This window comes from Myotis brandtii, unplaced genomic scaffold, assembly GCF_000412655.1.
Source record: "Myotis brandtii unplaced genomic scaffold, ASM41265v1 scaffold209, whole genome shotgun sequence".
In the NCBI taxonomy this organism is placed as follows: domain Eukaryota; kingdom Metazoa; phylum Chordata; class Mammalia; order Chiroptera; family Vespertilionidae; genus Myotis; species Myotis brandtii.
This window is the reverse complement of record NW_005357806.1, coordinates 1,444,211-1,458,574: the sequence shown is the minus strand read 5'-3', so window position 1 is coordinate 1,458,574 and position 14,364 is coordinate 1,444,211. Positions and strand designations below refer to the sequence as shown.

Here is a 14,364-nt window from a genome sequence, read left to right as displayed (position 1 = left end):
AGTCAATTTCAATTCCCAGATGATGCTAATGCTGGTGGTACACGCACCACACTTTGCAAATCAGAGGTAGACCAACAGGCTTGAAAGAATTTTAAGGATGCATCTTAAGGACTATCTCTACCAGACACTAGAGCTTCTAAGAATCTTAAAGGTATTTTCACACAACATTGACTTAAAGGTAGTCCAAGGTAGAGAGAGAGTTCTGTCTCAAAGAGATTTGTGGAAATGGTTTTTCTCTAATGCTGTGAACCCCAAAAAGATACATGGGAATACACACAAAGACTTTGAGAAATGTATCCGTGGAAGCATTATCAGCCTGGACTGAAAAGACAGAAACAGTTCAAAATAAAAAATATCAGTGCCTTATGCAGATACAAAGAGGCTGCAAACATGAACCATTTCTTGTGGAAAAGTAAGAAGAATCAGAAAATACAGCCCAGAGCCTAGAGGGTGGAGATAAGAGCCATACAAACTGGCCCCTAAACAAGGAACCACAGACATATACCTAGCTGGGTTTTAGAGCTGCCTATGGGTGCCTCCCATGTCCCCCCTTCTGCCCTTTTTAAAAATTCACATACCATACAATTCACCCCAAGTTTGCAATTCAAAGATTTTTAGTAAATTCAGATACATACAATCAGTTACTTTTAGAACATTTTATCACCTCCAAAAGAAACCTGTACACTTTAGTTATTAAGCTCTCCCTCACACAACCCTCAGAAATCACTAATCTACTTTCTGTCTCTATTGATTTGCCTATTCTAGGTATAAATGGAATCATACAAGATGTGACTGTCTGTGGCTGGCTTCTTTCACTTATTGTATTTTAAAGGTTCATCCATACTGTAATATGTATTAGTACCCCATTCCATTGTATGGATATCCTAAATGTTATTTATCCGTTCTTCGGTTGATGGATATTTGAGTTGTTTCCACCTTTTGGCTCTTACAATGTCACCATGAACATTCATGTACAAGTTTTGTATGGATACATGATTTCCTTTCTCTTGGGTTTATGCTTAGGTATGAAATTGCTGGGTACTATGACAACTCTCTTACAACTCTTATGTTTTAACATTTTGTGAAACTGCCAGACTGTTTCTAAAGTGATTGCATCTTTTTCTTTTTTAAATAAAAATGTTTTTATTGATTTTTAGAGAGAGAGGTAGGGAGAGGGAGCGAGAAACATCAATGTGATCAAAGTGAGGGAGAAACATTGACCTGCTGCCTCCTGCATGTCCTCTACTGGGGATCGAGCCTACAGCCTGGTCATGCACCCTGACAGGGATCGAACAGGCAACCCCGTAGTGTAGTTTGTCCCTTTAGTTCCCAGTTTGTCGCTTTAGTTCCCAGGTGTTCAGTTGAGATTAGCTGTACCGAAAGAGCCTCATCAGCTCTTTGACCTGATTTAGACTAATCCTGAACTAAGCTGATGTAGCAATGAGGTGAGATTGTAAAGGTCTTGTGTGGAGGTCAGCACAGTTTACATGTGTGAGGGGCCAGAGAGCACACACCCTGGTCAACCGTTATTTTGGTGACTACCTCCAACAAACTACACTTCTGAGTATTCATGTCTTTGCATAGTCCCTTCTCACACTAACTTTGGGTTGGGCCTATTACTGCTTAGACCATTAAAATATGGCAGAAATGATGCAGCGCCAATTTTGGGCTTAGCCCTTAATTGGTTGGGCAGCATTCACCTCTTCCCTTGTGGAATCCAGACACCACAAGGCAACCCAAGCAGCCGCTGGGTCCCGCTGAGCTCTTCTCCAAGCCTCAGAGGACAACAGCCATTCCAGCATCCAGCCAACATCACATGAAACAGAACTTCCTGGTCAACCCACTGAATCCCGAGGTTACAAATTGCTGGTTTAAGCTATTACACTTTGGAATGGTTTATTAAACTGCAAAAAATAGCCAGAATACATGCCCCTTTGGGTATATTTTGAACTTCAATTCTCTCTAGTCATGATAAATTAGTTATTTATGAAGCAATATAATGTGAAATAAACATTTTTTTCCTGCCAAACATTTAATGCATTATACCTAGGACCAATTTAACAATCATTTAAGCAAATGAAATATACTTTCTAAATCTCAGGAGACTTCTCTTAGAGTCTATGCTAGAGACAGATCTTAGAGTCAAAAATAATGACAAAAGTTAAGAGTTTTTGCCCTGGCTGGTGTAGCTCAGAATCGTCCTGTATAGCAAAGGGTTGAGTGTTCAGTTCCGGTCCCATACCTATAGTTCAGGTTCAGTCCCCGGTTGGTGCGTGTATAAGAGGCAACCAATCGATGTCTCTCCCTCTCTCTGTCTCTCTGTCTCTTTCTTCCTCTCTCTAAAAAAACAAAATTAAGAGTTTTCATTTTCAGTAGAAAGCAATGAGCAGCTCCACAGGGTATCGGGGAACTGGCCAAGGCTGGGCAACCTCAGCTGACTGGCATCTCTTGGTGCTCAGCAAGGACACAAGGGGTACAGACAAATCCAAGGAAAGGCCCCTGTAGATCAGGTAAATTCACAACAGGAATTTGAAAGTCAGGAGGGGATACACAGAAGCCATCTGTGGAAATAGCCAGGGACTCCTCAAGGCACAGTTACAAGGGTTAAGATGACAGTTCTTCCAACAGTTCTGTTGTTATGGCAACCAGCAAAGATTTTTTAACATCAGTAGCTTCAATAAAAATTTGTAAACTCTGCTTTCTCTTATGCTGATGAAGCTGCTGTCCTCCTGCTTAGCTGCTTTGGATCTAAAGGCCCTCACTTGCCTGACCCAGGCACCAGGTCTTGCAGTCCATCCTATGGGCACCACGCTGGCATACGGGGAGCCTGGGGCTTCCTGCATCTCGAGAACAGGGGCGACAACAGTGAGCCCCTCAGAGGGTAGAACGATTCTTCTAATTTTCACCGAATAGAGCTTAAAAAGTTCCAGGCTCATAGTAAACTCTCGATATTATATATCAACATGTTACATTTGTTAAATTATAAGTGTATCTGCCCTAAAAAGAACTTTCAAGAAAAAAAATTTTAATATAAGAGTATCAAATCACAAGTCTATTAATAGGGAACTGGCTCAAAGTGTCGTACACCTATACAGTGAAATAATATGCTGCCTTGCCCTAGCCAGTTTGGCTCAGTGGATAGAGCGTCGGCCTGTGGACTGAAGGGTCCCAGGTTCGATTCCGGTCAAGGGCATGTACCTTGGTTGTGGGCACATCCCCAATAGGGGGTGTGCAGGAGGCAGCTGATCGATGTTTCTCTCTCATCGATGTTTCTAACTATCCCTCTCCCTTCCTCTCTGTAAAAAAATCAATAAAATATACAAAAGCTCCTCCCCCCCCCAAAAAAAATATGCTGCCTTAAGAGAGATAATAAAAGAAAGGAAGAGCCATTCCAAAGATTTGATGTGGAGAATTCCTAATACTATATAAAAGAAAAACCGAGTTGAAGAAAACATAATTCCACTTTTGAAATAATTATATACTGTTTGTATATGTGTAGGGGAAAAAATCAGGCTATACAGACATCACAATTTGGATGGGAATTTCACTTTCTACATGATATATTGCTATAATAAATAGTAAGCACATATGAGTCTTATAATCAGAAAAACATTAATGTATAGGCACATAAAAAATCCTTCTTAAAACACAGCATGCTTTTACCTGAATTTGTTCATACAGTTTTCATTGTTCATTCCTGTTTAGCACGCAAGCAGCTCAAGTCTGTTTTTAGAACCGTGTCAGAAGCTGCTATATGAGCTGTTTCCTGTATCAGGCAGCTATTTTTAATTAATGAACATTTTGTTGTAAGAGTTCACTGGAAAATAAAAACACCACCATTTCTGCAAGTTGAACTGAAGAAAGGCTTACTCTGTAAAACACTATGAAAGATTTAAGTTATTAAAAAATGCTCTATGTATTATTTAGTGATATATAATATTTAGTGTTAAGCCCTTTATTTCCAATGTGATATTGATATAAATTAATCTCATTAAAAATCCCTCAAGGAGCAGATCTACATGCTATTTGCTTAATTTCACCTAAAAGAATAACATAACATTCTTCACATACTAAGCACTCAAATGTGAGTTGCCAGAAAATCAGAGGTAAGGAAAAGAAAGAATACACAACTAATACGATTTCTTTTAAACTAAATATTTACTAAGCAATTAGATGCAAAAATACTGTCCTACACTGACTTGTAGCTGCTCTAGCTGAAAGTATAATTAGCAATACTCACCCCCTCTACTTTATTATATTGTTCCAAGGTTGATAAGAGATAATATGGCTCAAAAGATAGCTGCTATGTAAACAAAGTATATTTTTCATCCATCCAATTCTTCAACCCATGGGTTGCCACCACCACAAGGAATCCTCTAAAGAGCCTGCAGCAGTGAGAGTCGGTGAGAACTCAATGGCTGCACAGCAGAACCTGAGTTCCAAAGGTCCCACACCAAGCCATTCTCCCACAGAACGGCAATGGGATTTTCATGTAGATCTAAGAGAAGGTTCTAAGAAGGTCCCCGCTGCACCGTGTATGGCAGTCAAAAAAAAAAAGGGGGTTTATTGTTCTCTTGCCAAACTATAATCCTCATGACAGGTGGCAAGCCATCCAACTAAACTCTACCCCACACCCTCTTCACTCACCACTTCCCTAAATTCCTTGCATTTATAAACTGCTTCACAATTTTTAAAGTGTTTCCTTATCCATTAATTCAATTCAGACAGGTTATAGGATTTCTACCTAACACATTTAACTAAAAAATGTTGGCATTTAAGAGAAATTCTGAGGTTGGGGTGGGTTCAACACATAGCCCCCATAAGCATATCCCATCGAGGGGCTGTGATGGCTAATTCCATGCATCAACTGCAGGGACTTTCTGGATGAGATTAAGATTTAAATCGGTGAACTCTGAGTAAGCAGATTGCTCTCCTTAATGTGGACAGGTCTCATTCAATCAGTTGAGACAGAATAAACCAAAAAGCCCAGCCTGCCTGAACAAGAGAAAATTCTCAAGCAAACTACCTTTGGACTTCAATCTGGACCACTGGCTCTCCTGGGTCTGGACCCTGTTGGCCCACAGTGCAGATCTGGGCTTGCCAAGCCCCATAAACACATTCGCCAATTCCTCATAAAATACTTGTGTGTGTACATGTGTGCGCACATGCACATGGACACACAAACCCACAAATCCTATTGGTTCTGTTCTCTGGAGAATCCTAATACATGTAGTCCCCTTGGGAAGTTATAGCCTGGCTACCAACAGTTTAACATGCACACAGGAAAAGTCATTTGACAAGGGACAAATGGCCTCCTGTGACCAGACATGTGTAACCTTCCTTCCTACCATGGTGCTCTCCAGCAAAACACATTGTGTGGGCCTGCATGAGTATGCCAGGAGTGGACATGGCTAGGCACACCTTACTATCCCTTACTTATTAGATCCCGAAGAAGAGAAATGACCCAGCTAGTGTAGCTCATGATTGAGCATCAACCCATGCACCAAGAGGTTAGGGCACATGCCCAGGTTGCAGGCTTGGTCCCCAGTGTGGGGCATGCAGGAGGCAGCTGATCAATGATTTTCTCTCACCATTGATGTTTCTCTCTCTCTCTCTCTCTCCTTCTCCCTTCCTCTCTGAAATCAGTAAAAAAAAAAACAAAAAAAGCATAGGATCTCAAGTCAGATCATACCTGTTCACCACTTAGCAAAATATGACCCTCAATATTAAGCTAAACTATCAGTGGCTTGGTTTTCTCATCTGTAAAAAATTGGAATAATAATGGTATCTATCTTCACTGGGATTCTGAGATAAAAAATCCCACATGAGATAAAATGTGTAAAACAGTTTGAACACTGCATGGGACATAGGAAGCTCTCAACAAACTACCCATTCTTATTTAATCAGCCTTTCGATGTTTATATAATGTAAATGCCCTACTCACCCTTGTCCTTTTTCTTTCATCTTCTGAAGAATCAAGAATTTTAGCTGGATGAGGCCAAACACATTTAGAAACTATATCTAGTCCAGTGTTTATTTACACAGCACGCTTCATTGGGTCACATGCAAATTAAGTGCTTACCAAAGCTTTAATAAAAATGGAGGACATAAAGAAAAGTCATGACTTAAAAAAATATTTCTACCTGTTGAGTTGACTACTTACTGGATTTGTGAAATACCCAGTAAGTGCAGAACTTAACTTAATTTCTCCCTTATGGGGTCCCTTTATAGAACACTGACAAAACAGTCTTGGTGTGGCTGCATTCTAAGCCCAAGAAGCAAATGCAATGTGTGGTTCTCTCCCTTTGCCATTTGTGACATGTGGCCTTTACTTAAAACATTCAGTTACTCTGCCCACACGAAGTTAATGCTTCTGCATAGCAGTGGGCAGGCTGAAGACATGAGTTCTCATTTAAACTCGCACACAGCCCTGACTGGTTTAGCTCAGTGGATAGAGCGTCGGCTTGAGGACTGAAGGGTCCCAGGTTCGATTCTGGTCAAAGGCATGTTCCTTGGTTGCGGGCACATCCTCAATAGGGAGTGTGCAGGAGGCAGCTGAATCGATGTTTCTCTCTCATCGATGTTTCTAACTCTCTATCCCTTTCCTTCTCCCTTCCTCTCTGTAAAAAATCAATAAAATATATTTAAACTCTCACAGCCTTTTGACCTCAGTGTTGCCAACAATGACACCACCTGCCCCCTTACTTCACAGGTTTCTTCAGAACAAAAACAGCAAAGTCGGTGGGCATTTAGCACAGGCTTCCAGGTTTGCTGCACAGAGGAAAAGAAAAACACATTTGTGGGGACTGTATCAATGTTCCTTCAGTGAGGACTTCATAAATATTTGAAGGTCAATGTCAAGATGAAAGAGTTACTTGCCTTTAAACAATGATGCACTTCTTGTGCTATACTCTTCAAACTAATTGCTCTCCCAAAGAATTCCTATTTAGTATTAATCTACAACAAAGGTACTCTTGACACTGACACTTTTAATTACATATTACAAAGGATTTTGGAAATCAAGGTTTTTAGTAGTAAGGCAGAACTGTGTTGAAGCTTTATTCTCATCTACTAGCTACATAGTAGGATAGCAAGACTCTTGAATCCTTGGGTTTCGTTTGCTTGTTTGTTTTTTGGTGGTGGTGGGTGTTTTGAATAAAGACGACAATTTCATCTTTTCTCTGAGGCCCAAATAAGATCACACACACCGTTATGAACAAGAAGGCACCCATCAGTATTGTTGCCCTACTCCATCAGCAGCTAGGGCAGCAGGTGTTTCCTTCAACAGTTCACACCTGAATTGCTAAGGTTGTCTCAAGTGGATTTGTTAGGCGATGTGACTTAACACAAGCCCACTGATCCAAGAACTGCAAGAAATAAGGTTAGAATTCACCCACAAAAGACATACAGGGTGAGTAAAAGTTTTAGCAAAAATGTCAGCTGTGAGTCACAGTACTTACGTTGCATTTTCTTTCTGTTCTCACTGCCTTGCTTTAATCATCGTGATGACACAAGTAAGTGTGGGATGAGCTGACAAAAATGTCAGTGCCCCCAAATACTATTTGAAGCACCAAGGCCTAGGACCCAATGCTACATCTCTCAAGAGCTATATAACCTTCTCATTTTAAATGGGGCCCTGGATATTGCCAACCTAGAAAGTCTTCAGTTAAGAGAGAAAATAAAGCTTAAAAGAATGCTTTCTTATTATTTTTTTTCTCTAAGGAAGAAGATTTTTTCAAACTGTGATCCTATCCATTTAGTGGGTCCAATAGTAAATAGCCACGTGTATAAGCACACGGGAGAAGATCTATTTCAGACACAAACACACACACACGCATGCATGTGTACCCGCCGTACTGTACTGGGTTGTAGTTAAAATTTTTGAAAGTCACTATTTGAAAGCATAGTTACTGACTACTCTCCTCAAAATAACTGAAAAAGTATTTACATATTCAGTTCCCATGGTAACACTACTTTTTAGAAGCCCATTGCTATGACAAAGAAAAAGAAGACAGTTTAAAAGGGTGGGCTCTTGAGAAGGAAGTGTTCTCTCCCACTTCAGGACTCTGGTTCCAACTGATCATCAGTATCCCCAGAAAACCAATACATTTGCAAGACAAGAGACAAACATATGAAAAGATTTACTAGGGAGGGGGCAGATGCAGAGGGGAAAACATTTAATTAATTCCAGGTATTGTACTAGATTATAGGCCAGCCACACATGCAGGCTTTCTCCTTTAATCCTCACAAACCTGTAAGTATCACAGTGCTGAAGCCGCTATGCTGTTATAGTTTTGCCTGTTAAGTGATGACCTAATAAAGGTCATTTTCTTACAGTTACAGGACTGGCAAGTTTGGTCATTACTGATTGTTGACTAGCAGTGTTTGGTTGTGGATGAATAGGACCTACATTCAGGATTATGAATAACCAGCCAGTAGAATTTGGAACATCCTCCAGATTCTAATTTGTCCCATAAATAGACCGCACTCAAAACAATACCTTAATTGGCAAAGAAATGGAATTCAAGAGTAAGTCCAGCCAGTGACTTGCTATGAGGTCTTGCAAAAGCCAATTTCTCTGGCCCTCTAATTGTGCATCTATAAAGTCTCCCTGAAGGCAGAGCTTTGCAAAGTCTGTGATGGCTAAGATTTTATGACTCGTGCCTCTAAGATGACACATGCTAAGTAATAAATTCCATTACCAGAAATTTCATCACCAGAGGTAGAATTAAAAGAGGTAACAAAGAAATAAACTCTAGGGCCCCAATTCTTTCCTTGTAGCACCCTGACTGGCCTCTCGTTACCCCTCCAAACCCTGCAGGTATGGGCTGACCAGTCTTCCTAATCTTATAGATCAGCGGTTGCCAACCTTTCGGACTTCATGGACCACCTGTGGTCAGCGGACCACCGGTTGGCGACCGCTGCTTCAAAGGTTTCCTTAAATCTGTCTAGAATTCTTGCCTCTGTCTTGCCACCTAGTGGCAACAGAATTCACATGACTAAAGTAATGTTGACTCGTTATGTTCAAAAGACAGAAGGGGCCTGGCCTCTCCCTGAGCCAACCACATCCTTTCTCAGTCACCAGGCAGGTGCCACAAGACTCCAGTGTAAAATGGGGATAATACATTCTATAATGTGTACTACACAGCTAGGCACTGTGCCTGACACATGGTAGTTGTACTCTCTCTCTCTCGTATTATCATTCTGGTCCTACTTTCTTTAAACAACAGGGGGAGAGGTGGTGCCCCTTAGGAAGCGAAGTAGAGTCCCAAGCATTTTTCACTGACGAATTGGCTCCAGTCTTTGGTCTATTTTTAGCCATATTTGGAAACCTAGTTGGATAAAAATTAAGTTTTGTTTTAAATAAAAGTATATAGTGGCTTCCTCATAGGTGAAAAATAAACTGACAGAAAGCAAATGCTAGTGCATGGTAGGGTTTCATCAGCATTGATGTAAAAGGTAGCAAACCCTGGAGAGAATATATGAAGTGAAAGTTAATAGCCTTCAACCAGAAAAGGGAGAGAGTCAAATGCAGGAGAAACTAATGTGATAATAGCAAGTGATTACTGAGTACTTAAAAGTTTTGTATGTGTCATTGTACTTGACACTCGCCAGAAAAGGCAAACCATGGAATAAGCTGTGAAGGCATTTAAGGCGGCCACATCAAGAATGGAAAAGTAATTTTTTTTGCCAACTTTCCTATGACACATATGTAGTGTTTACTTGTCATTAACCACCTGATACTCAACAGAAAACAAACCGAATTCATGATGAAGAAGGTCACAGTGTAGACCTTTAAAAAGCCAAAAGCCTGGCCGAAGTGGCTCAGTTGGCTGGGGTTCTCCTCTGCAGGGTGGGGTGGGGGTGGGGATTGCTTGTTCAATTCCCCTTCAGGGCATAGGCCAGAGTTGCCAGCTCGGGTAGGAGGGGGTAAGAGGCGTGCAGGGGGCAGCAGATCGAATGTCACTAATATCAATGTTTCTCTCTCTGTGTCTTTCCCTCTCCCTTCCTCCATCTCTAAAAATAAAAAAATTTAAAAAATCTTAAAAAAATAAAAAAGAAAAGCCAAAAGGAAAGATAATATCATAGGGCAAAGAGCAGAAACCAGAACAAGAGACACAGTCACTTCTATTTTTAAAATTCACAACATTCTTGAAATTCCCCCAGGAAGGTTTCTGTTTGTTTTATAGCATCTCCCAGTACTTTGTGCAAATATGTTCGTTCAAATTCCACTCTGTGAGTTCTATAAGTTCACGGCAGACAAATATACCACCTGGCAAAAAGACATCAAAATAATCAGAGAAACAGATGAATAAAATGAAAGTATGACTACTAAACTCATCAGCATTGTGGCATGTAAGCCTTGTGGGCTTTTTCTTCATCTTGTTAGCTTCTAAGACTGAAGAAATCATTTGAAAACTTTCTTACAAGCCTAGAGACACAGGAGTCATAAGGAGTCATGAAACCCTTTATCTGAAAATGACAACAATCAGTAAATTTGTATTGACACGGGTTTTAGTTGCTTGAATAGTTATGTTTTCTCCTCACATTCTCCCAATTCAAAATATGATCATTTCCCAGAAGAAAAAATAGTTTTTCCTAACTGAATATTCCACTACCTAACACAACCTTAGAAGAATCAATATGAACTCTGAACACGGTGCATAAGTGACAGACCCCTCACACAGAAACAATAACACACCTTAGCTCTGGATTAGATGTCTCAGGGAGGGTTACTATCAATACAGCCTCATAAAAAATTCATTAGTAATATGCTGGAGAAAATGAGTTATATGTAGTCTTTATCTTAGGTTTTCCAGTGTCCTGTTATTCAAGAAAAACAATACGTAGAAAGACTGTGGGTTTTGAAGAGAGCTCAGCTGAAATGCAGAATCCGAAGTACAGTAACTGTGATCTCCATTTATAAAATGGCAACATCTATTTGGCAGGATTACCGTTAATGTTATGTCACACAGCATACACTAAAACGTAAGCCACAGATTACAACACCTGGTAGAATCTAAATAGGTCTTCACGTTAACGGAAAGAGGACTGCCCGAAGCAGGCCTGCCTAGGGCTGGCAGCACTGTGGAGTTCTTGACTTTGTGCAGGAAAGATTTCACAATACGAGTCCAGATGATTTTTTAATTTTTCTCTTTTTAGAGAGAGGAAGGGAGAAGGGAGAGAGAGATAGAAACATCAATGAGAGAGAAACATCCATTGGCTGCCTCTTGTATACCCCCTTCTGGGGATTGAGTCCACAACCCAGGCAAGTGCCCTGACCAGGAATCAAACCAGTGACCTCTTAGTTCATGGGTCAATGCTCCCGGTGATTTTGAGAGTATGTTTATTAAAGCTAGGGACAGTGAAACAAAGCAAGGTCTTAGGACAGAAGAAGCAAGAGGAGAGAACCTATGTGAGGCTGCTGTGGCTTCCAAGAAATATTATAGGAAAGAAATGAGCCTAGGCACGGCTGCTTTGGCTCACTGGGAAGTCAGAGAAAAGGGGGCTTTGGAGACAGGGTCAGGGGTTATCGGAAGATGAATTATGGACTCAGTTTCAAGTCTCATGGGATGCTTAGAGTTTAGGGAAAAGGGAGGGAAGGAAAAGGCATGGGCATGCTCCCAAATCAGATTTTCCAGGTGAGTCCTTTCAGGGTCGTGGTCTCCACTGATTGGCCAGCTCCAGGGGGTTATTAGTCATTGTAGCCCACCTGGTTTTGCTGCTTTTCTGGGCCTGGAGCTGAAATACAACTGGAGCCTAGATGTTATCTCCAGGGACCTTCTATACCTGGCTGTAAAATGCTCAGCCAGTTTAGTTTGTTCAGCTCTGTTTTCCCATTCCACTTGCAAAGGAATTTTCCTGGCTTCTTACTATCCTGCCTCACTCAAAAGACCAACCCCTCTTTGCCTTAGTTCTTCAACATCTTTCTCTAAACTAGTTACCTCCAATTTTTTCATCATACAAACCATTAAAACGTTTTGACTCTGCACCCCAGAATATGAACATTTCTAAATTCTATATATGTGCTTCAGTACTAATATATTACAAAATACACAAAATAGAACTGTTGAAAAAATGAAATAAAACAAAACACAGTTTTAAATATTGGCTTTGTAGGATTAGTTAATAACTCAAGGCATAATAAAACGGAAGCCAAAGTTCATACTTAACAACAGTGGATGCCAACTTAGATTCCAAAGAATCGTGACAATTCTGATTTTATTTTTGTGGTCACCTTCTTACAGAACTCAAAGCTTTCGCAGTTTGTAGTGCTCTTATTCAAAAACAAGGCATGGTTGTCCCAAGGTAGCTTTATTTACTTGCAGCAAGTAAAGGAGATGCGATTCATATCCAAAGCTCTGCCTCTCCGAAGGAAGGCTTAACATTCTTATATACACTACTGGAGGCCCAATGCACGAAATTCGTGCAAGCGGCTCAGCTCCTGCTACCTCGGCGGCTGCCTCTACCTCGGCCCCCACCGCTGAGTCTTCATCCAGCAGGTCATCCGGAAGGACATCAGGTCTAATTAGCATATTACGCTTTTATTATTATAGATTTGGTCATTGGAGCAGAGCTAAAAGATCGAAATACTAGATATTCTCCAAGCTCCCTTTCAGCACTAGGACTCTGGTCTCTACTGAAATTTGCATTTGATTAGTAATATGCTACATACTGTTCTTGGCACAAATAACAATGTAAAATGTTTTAACAGTACCTAATAAGCTGACCATTTTTTATTAGAGGCCCAGTGCGCGGGATTCGTGCACTGGTGGGGGGCGTGGCCTGTGGGGATCGGGAGCATAGCTGTGGGAGCATAGCTCATCCTGGTCAGCCAAGTGGCTGTGAACCCGCCCTCTGAGCGGCTGCTCCCACTGTGGGAGAGCCGCTCATCCCGGTCAGCTGAGTGGCGCTCCCACTGTGGGAGTGCACTGACCACCAGGGGGCAGCTCCTGCTTTGAGCATCTGCCCCCTGGTGGTCAGTGCATGTCATAGTGACTGGTCGACTGGTCGTTCTGGTCATTCCGCCATTCGGTTGCTGAGCTTTTATTATATAGGATGTTTTTATTTGTTGTTTGATTACAATTGACAAATTAAATATTATATTCGTTTTAGATGTATAGCACAGTGGGTGGACATTTATATAACTTATGAAGTGATCCCCAGTAAGTCTAGAACCCACCTGACACCATATATAGTTATTACAATATTATTGACTGTATTCCCCTTGCTGTACTTTACATCCCTATGACTATTTTGTACTGCCAATTCGTACTTCTTAATACCTTCACCTTTGTAACCATGATCATTTTTTTTTTATATTTCTTCATTGATTTCAGAGAGGAAGGGAGAGGGGGAGAGAGAGAGAGATAGAAACATCAATGATGAGAGAGAATCATTGATCAGCTGCCTCCTGCATGTCCTGTACTGGGGGATCGAGCCCACAACCAGGGCATGTGCCCTGACCAGGAATCAAACCATGATCTTCTGGTTCATAGGTTGATGCTCAACCACTGACCACACAGGCGGGGCCCCATGATAAATTTTAATGAAATAGCACAGCCTACATATGTATGTACTCACACATAAACATACCGCAAAACACAACTTTTAAATCCAGGTCCACTGAGGACATCCTTGAAGCTCACAAAATGCTGCAACAATACATATTATTCCATATTAATTTGACAAACCAAGCACAGGCTGTCTTTTCTTACAAAAAGACCCTAGCAATTAGATATTAGAAATTTCCCTCCTCACTCTACAGACTCTGCGGTGTATTTGTGATTTATACTTGTGGCATGCATTGGGTGGACTAGTTCCAAAATGAGGACAGTTGTAAATGACAAGAAAAGTAATCTAGTTCCCACAATTCCCTAAGAAGATCATTATATCTTTAGGCTTTATTATTTTGGGTGTAGTAGTCCTGAATTAAGTTAATGGGCAAAAATGACCCTAGACACTCTGGCTAAAATATAAAATGTCTCACAGTGATTCTCCTTCATTACCTCTGATTCTTAGTTTAAAATAAAAATGATAAAGCAAAATTGAGACAGAATACTTTTAAAAACAACACTGTTTTTCTTGGTTGAAATTATATATTTACAGCTAAGTAACTTTCTAATGATATAATATAGAATACATGAAAAGTAGAGAATAGAGGCCTATTTTGCTTTTTAAAACCTAAAGGTTTCCAAATAATTTACTTCCTTCATCAAGTACACACCTGCCTATTATAGAGCTCAGAACTGGTTATACCAGCTCATGTTCCCTCATTTCCATTTTGGCCCCAATATTACCCTGTTAATGCAAAAACAACAAACATTTAAATGAACATTTACTGAGGAGGAGATGGGGGGGAGT

General features: G+C 40.7%; 1 pseudogene; it reads left to right on the top strand.

The window, feature by feature from the left end:
• The first annotated feature begins 2,712 nt into the window (after positions 1 to 2,712).
• The window catches only part of LOC106725998, a 24,350-nt pseudogene continuing 12,698 nt past the window's right edge, over positions 2,713 to 14,364 (top strand).